This window comes from Macaca nemestrina, chromosome 12 (genome assembly GCF_043159975.1).
Source record: "Macaca nemestrina isolate mMacNem1 chromosome 12, mMacNem.hap1, whole genome shotgun sequence".
Classification (NCBI taxonomy): Eukaryota; Metazoa; Chordata; class Mammalia; order Primates; family Cercopithecidae; genus Macaca; species Macaca nemestrina.
In genome coordinates, this window is record NC_092136.1 from 74,873,218 (window position 1) to 74,879,259 (window position 6,042).

The 6,042-nt window shown below is 49.5% G+C and overlaps 1 long non-coding RNA gene across 1 annotated transcript; it reads right to left on the reverse strand.

The window, feature by feature from the left end:
* Positions 1 to 363: 363 nt before the first annotated feature.
* LOC105468768 (uncharacterized) lies at positions 364 to 5,408 on the reverse strand. Its single transcript, XR_979598.2, has 3 exons — positions 5,151 to 5,408; positions 1,526 to 1,706; positions 364 to 834 (listed from the first exon to the last, which is right to left on the reverse strand). It is a non-coding gene; the product is annotated as an uncharacterized lncRNA (long non-coding RNA).
* Between the last annotated feature and the right edge of the window lie 634 nt (positions 5,409 to 6,042).

A 6,042-nucleotide genomic window follows, 5' to 3' on the forward strand; every position in this document is an offset into this window, starting at 1 on the left:
ACACGGTGAAACCCCGTCTCTACTAAAAAATACAAAAAAAAAAAAAACAAAAAAAAACTAGCTGGGCGAGGTGGTGGGCGCCTGTAGTCCCAGCTACTCAGGAGGCTGAGGCAGGAGAATGGCGTGAACCCAGGAGGCGGAGCTTGCAGTGAGCTGAGATCCGGCCACTGCACTCCAGCCTGGGTGACAGAGCAAGACTCCGTCTCAAAAAAAGAAAAAAAAATAGCTTCATGGCTTTGGGCCCATACATTTTTCAAGAACTTACACAAATATTCAAGCCCTCATTAAAAAAATATTGATGCTAACATGTGAGCAGAAAACAACATCATTAAAATTAATACATGTTTAATTAAATGTCTACAGATGTGGTATTATACCAACTAGTCAAGCATAGCCCAGATCAGTTCTTACTTAGGTATAATACATAAATTCAAGTTAAAAAACAAAATGAATAATTTACTCTTCACAAAATTCCAAATTACAACAAACTTAAAAAAAACTGCTGCTGCAATAAATAGTATTTAATGCAAGAGCTGTGTTATTACACATGTCATGACCAGGATGGACACTGGGCCTGTGAAGGCCTCAGAAGGGCTCCACTGGCCTTCCAGGACAAGGTCCCTCTGAGTCACAGCAGCGGCTGTGGATGAAGGAGGCTGTAGCTGCCCTCTGGGTGAGCTGGGTCTCTCAATGCAGGGGGCTGGGGCATGGCTGGGGCTGGGGGCATTTGCCATCAGCAGCTGTGGTGTCAGGAACTACTGGAGATGGTGACGGGCAAGGCAGTCCCTCTGGCTACACACAGGAGACCAAAGCCCCATCTGTCCTCTTCTCTGCCTGAGCAAGGAGAACAACGCATTCAGCTGTGGGCTCCAGAAACTGCCTCTGGCTGCTCTTGTGTGGAGAAGGGGCTGCATGGAGCGAGCCCAGAGGCAGAAAGATCAGGGAGGTGGCCGGAGCAGGGTCCAGTGAGAGGTGATGGTGGTCTGGCCTGCAGCACAGATAGTGGAGACACAGAAAAGAAGATGGATTTGAGAGATGTGTCTGAGGCGGAAATAATGGGACTTTGTAAAGAACAGGGAGTGTGAGGTGAAGGAGAAGGAAGAGGCTTGGATGATGTCAGAGTCCTGGGTTGGGGTAGGGGCAGGCGGTGGTGCCCACAGGAACCAGGGAATGAGGAGGGGCACGTGTTTGGTATATGCTAATGTCAGTTTGGGGTATGGTAGGCCTGAAGGGCTTGTGAGACATCCAGGGGAAATGGTCCAGGAGGCAAAGTGGCATGTTGGCTTCACAAGGCGGACCCAAGGTGAGAGCACAGATGAGGACACTCTCCAGGTCAGACAGAGCACAGGCCTGATTCATTGGAGGCCCAGAGGCAGAGCCCTTTCCACCCTGGGCCTTCACCTTCTACACCTTCCATTTACATCATCCACAAACCTCCCTGGATATTCAGTCTGGTGGGGAATAAGGCTCGAATATGGGGTGGGAAGGGTTCCCCACTTTGAGTACTGTGGGTTTCTACTTTTACCTGGTGGGTGTGGTGGGGTCACAGCAAGCCTTATGAAGGAAGTGTGGTTTCAGGTCAGGAGCTCGAGACCAGCCTGGCCAGGAAGTGAAGTTTGAATTCTTTCTTAAAAGGTGGGCTGGTGGTGCATATGAGAGATGACAATGTTAGGCACAGAGAGAGGAGCACAGACGATTGGTCATGGCTGTTGAAGAGAGTGAAAGAAAAGACAAACTTTAGAACCAAGACATCATGAGCCCCTGTGAGGTGCTATCTTCACTTCCCACGGCAGGCACAACAAATAGTCACAAACCAAGTGGCCTGAAACAATTCACATTGATTCTCTGAAGGTCTGGAGGTCGGAAGTCTGAAACAGTTTCACAGGGCTAGTTAGAGTCAAGATATCAGCAAGCCTGGTTCCTTCTGGAGGCTCTGAGAGGAGCCTCTGTTTTCTTGCCTCTTTTAGTCTCTAGGGGCTGCCATATTCCTTGGCTGAGGCCCCTTCTTCCATGTTCATCATACATCAGATTGGTGAGGACCTTCTCCTGTGACCCTGACCCTCTGCATCCCTCTTATAAGGATGGTGTGATTACACTGGGCACATCCAGCTCCTGCAGGCTAATCCATGATGATTTCAAACTCTTTCATGTAGCCACACCTGCAAAATCTCTCCTGCCATACAAAGCATCATTCCCAGGTCCTGGGGATTCAAACACGAACGTCTTTGGGGGCTTTATTCATCTGACCATGGGCACCATCACAGTCATCATCACCAGGGCATGGAGAGCCACATTCAATCCAGGACCCTGTCTAACCCAAGGCTCAGGCTTCACTGCCACTCCAGGCTTACTCTCTCTTTTCTTTTTGAGATGGAGTCTCGCTCTGTCGCCTAGGCTGGAGTGCAGTGGTGCGATCTCGGCTCACTGCAACCTCCACCCTCCTAGGTTCAAATGATTCTCCTGCCTCAGCCTCCCAGGTAGCTGAGATTATAGGCACACACCACCACGCCCGGCTAATTTTTGTATTTTTTAGTAGAGACAGGGTTTCGCCATATTGGCCAAGCTGGTCTTGAACTCCTGACCTCGTAATTCACCGCCTCGGCCTCCCACAGTGCTAAGATTACAGGTGTGAGCCACCGTGCCCGGCCTCAAGGCTGACTCTCTAGCAATTCCTGGACAGAATGGCCACAGCTCCTGAGCTTTGGGATTGTCTAGTTTCCCATTAAATTGTATCCCAGTAGTTAGAAAAACAAGGCTGGGAATGTCTGGGTTGAACCGAGCTAAATGGGCTCCCTACAGCAGGACTTCTCAGAGTCTAATCCCATGCTGGATACTGTGAAGCTCTAAATTTCATTCTAAATTTCATTCACCGAGATAACAACGTTTCACAGAACACAGCTTGAGCAGTGCTGCGTAGGCCGGGCTACTGCATGGGTGTTCCACCAGAAGAAAAGAAACCTCAGCTTCAGCTCTCAGAAGGGTTATAGTGGGAAGAGACAGACTTAGTTCTGAGTTCCTTTATTCAACAAGCACACCTGAGGTGTGAGGACAGATTGGTGAATTACATAATCCTGTTTCCTGCCCTAAAGGAGTTTACCATCTACCGTAATAGATAAGGGCTGTGGAGGAAATAGGGTGCAAAGAGAGGAAAGAGGGTGTTCAGAGAAGGTGTCATTTAAAACAAGACCTGGGCTGGGTGGGGTGGCCCATGCCTGTAATCCTAGAACTTTGGGAGGCCGAGGTGGGTGGATCACCAGCAGTCAAGAGTTCAAGACTAGCCTGGCCAACATGGTGAAACCCCGTCTTTACTAAAAATAAAACAACAACAACAACAAAATTTAGCTGGGTGTAGTGGCATGCACCTGTAGTCCCAGCTACTCGGAAAGCTGAGGCAGGAGAATTGCTTGAACCCGGGAGGCAGAGGTTGCAGTGAGCTGAGATCGTGCCATTGCACTCTAGCTGAGTGACAGAGTGAGACCCCGTCTCAAAACAAAACAAAAAACCAAGACCTGAAGGAGGAGTTGGCAGCACATAGAATGAGAGGAAAGGAAGCTTCAGGCCAAAGGAACAGCATGAGCAAAGGCCCTCAGGTGGCTGGCAAGGAATGTGGCCTAGTTGAGGAATCAGAAGGATGAAAAGAAGGCAATGTGGTTAAAGCCCAGTGAACATGGATGGAGGAGAGGAGAGGCTTGGAGGGAGAAGCTGCTGGAAATACCAGATCACCCAGGCACTTTGGGCCACAGTGAAGAGTTGAAAGTCATCATATAGGTGTTGAGCAGAGAAACTGCATAATTAAAACACACACTCACAGAGAATAGTAACGAGCCCATTGTTTGGAGAATAGACTGGGAGAGGCCAGAGGGCAATCTTGCATCTGCTGTTTCCACACTGTCCAGGACAGTTCCTGGTAAGCAGCATGTGCTCATCAATGATTTGTTGAATGAATAAATCAATAAGAGAGGTAGGAGGCTGGGTGCGGTGGCTCAGGCCTGTAATCCCAGCACTTTGGGAGGCTGAGACAGAAGGATCATTTGAGGTCAAGAGCTTGAGACCAGGCTAGCCAACATGGTGAAAACCCGTCTCTACCAAAAAGACAAATAATTAGTCATGTATGATGGCCCACACCTGTAGTCCCAGCTACTCAGGAGGCTGAGGCAAGAGAATCACTTGAACCTGGAAGGTGGAGGTTGCAGTGAGCCGAGATGGAGCCACTGTACTCCAGCCTGGGTGACAGAGCAAGACCCTGTCTCAAAAAAAAAAAAAAAAAAGAGAGGTAGAAACATTAGCATGAAGGCTATTGCAATAGTCCCTGCAGGTGAGGATGACTTGGAGAAGGAAAACGGATGGGAAGAAGTGGATGCGTTCAAGATATATTTTGGAACTAGAAGCAACAGGACCTGTTCATGGTTTGAAGATGAAGGTGTAGGTGAGGGAGGAATCTAGAATGTTTCCTGGGTTTCTGCCTTGAGTAATTGGCTGGAGGATGATGTCATTTCCTGTGAAGGGGAAGACTGGGAGAGATTAAGGGATATAGTCCTGGGTGACCAGGAAGAGAAGCAAGAGTCTGCCCCTGAACATGTTGGATTTGAGGTGCCTCGGAGCTACCCAAGTGAAGATACCCAGTTGACAGTCTGGAGCCCAGAGGAGGGTGAGGGGTGGAGATCTAAACTTGGGAGGCATTGTGCGCAGATGGGTTTTAAAACCATGTCACGAGCAAGATCACCCGGGGAGAGAGGGCAAATAAAGAGAGAAGAGGGCCAGGAACTAGTTGGGTTCAAAACAGTCTTATTAAAACAAACAAACAAACAAAAAGCAGATAAAAAAAAAGGGTCTTTACTGTGGTGAGCTGGAGCGATTTAATACCTCTGAGTTTGTTTCCTCCTCCGTCAAATGAGACAATAACTCCTCATTGGACACACTCCAAGGCATGCCTGACCAGGGACGGGGGCTCAACAGCTGATGGAGTCCGAGCAAAGCTCAGAATTCTCCATCCTGACAAGTCCTGGATAGGGACAGACTTAACTCTCCTCCAGCCAAAGGCAGCAGAACTAGAGCCTTTAACTACCTCGGTGGGTGATCCCCTCATAGCTCGGGCCCTTGCCAGGCTTCTCCTGAGCCCAAGCCCGCCCCACGCTGGGCACCAACTCCACCTTGTCCGCAGCTTCTCAGAATGACCACCAGAGGGAGCAGTTCCTCACCGCGGGCGCTTGCCTGCCTCAACTCTTCCTCCTCTCCTCCCTCTCATTCCCCTCCTACTGCTGGATCCTTCATCCAAACGTCTCTCCCACCTGCGCTGCGCGAGGCTCTGTCACATTGAGGACATGGGGTCCTGGAGCCTGAGGATTTCATGGGCTGGGCAATAAAGGAGAACAGTCATAATCGTGGAGGGAGAGTATGATAAAGGGAAAGCAAGCGTTGGGGTAAAAAGGCCCAAACAGAACCTAAATTCGGCCGCCTGTTAACTGCGAGACCTTAGATACGCGGCTTCACTTCCCAGAGCCTGGTGGGACTAACACCCACCAGGCTCTGGGAAGTGAAGCCGAGAGGTACATGACATGTCAGTTGGTATACGTGCCAGCTAGTGATTCCAACAGCACCCACCTGAGAAGGCTGCTTTGAGAATTAAATGAAATAATACACATAGGTTGCCTACTTAACAGTAGACACTCAAAAATGCTAGCTCTTTAAGAAGTATTAATATAAAGAACAACTCACAGTAGGCCCTTAATGCTAGTTCTTTCCCCTTTAATTCTCTCCCATCCCTAGTCTAAGGATGTGGAAACCAGCCCGAAGAGGGTCTGTGCTTCCTCAAGGTCACCTAGGGAATGAGAAGCAGAACAGGGACCTGTCATTCTTCTGTGCCCGGCCTAAAGCCAGTGGCACATACAGAAATCGTGGACCCTTAGGGCCAAACTGTCAAAAAGAAAAGGTCCTCTTCATTCTTTGCTAAGGGCAAGAGGCCACCAGGGCAGGCCAGGCCTTGCCAGCAGAGGTGGGCACCCAGCACCCAGTGGCTAATGGGGTCCTCTGTATGGCACCCAT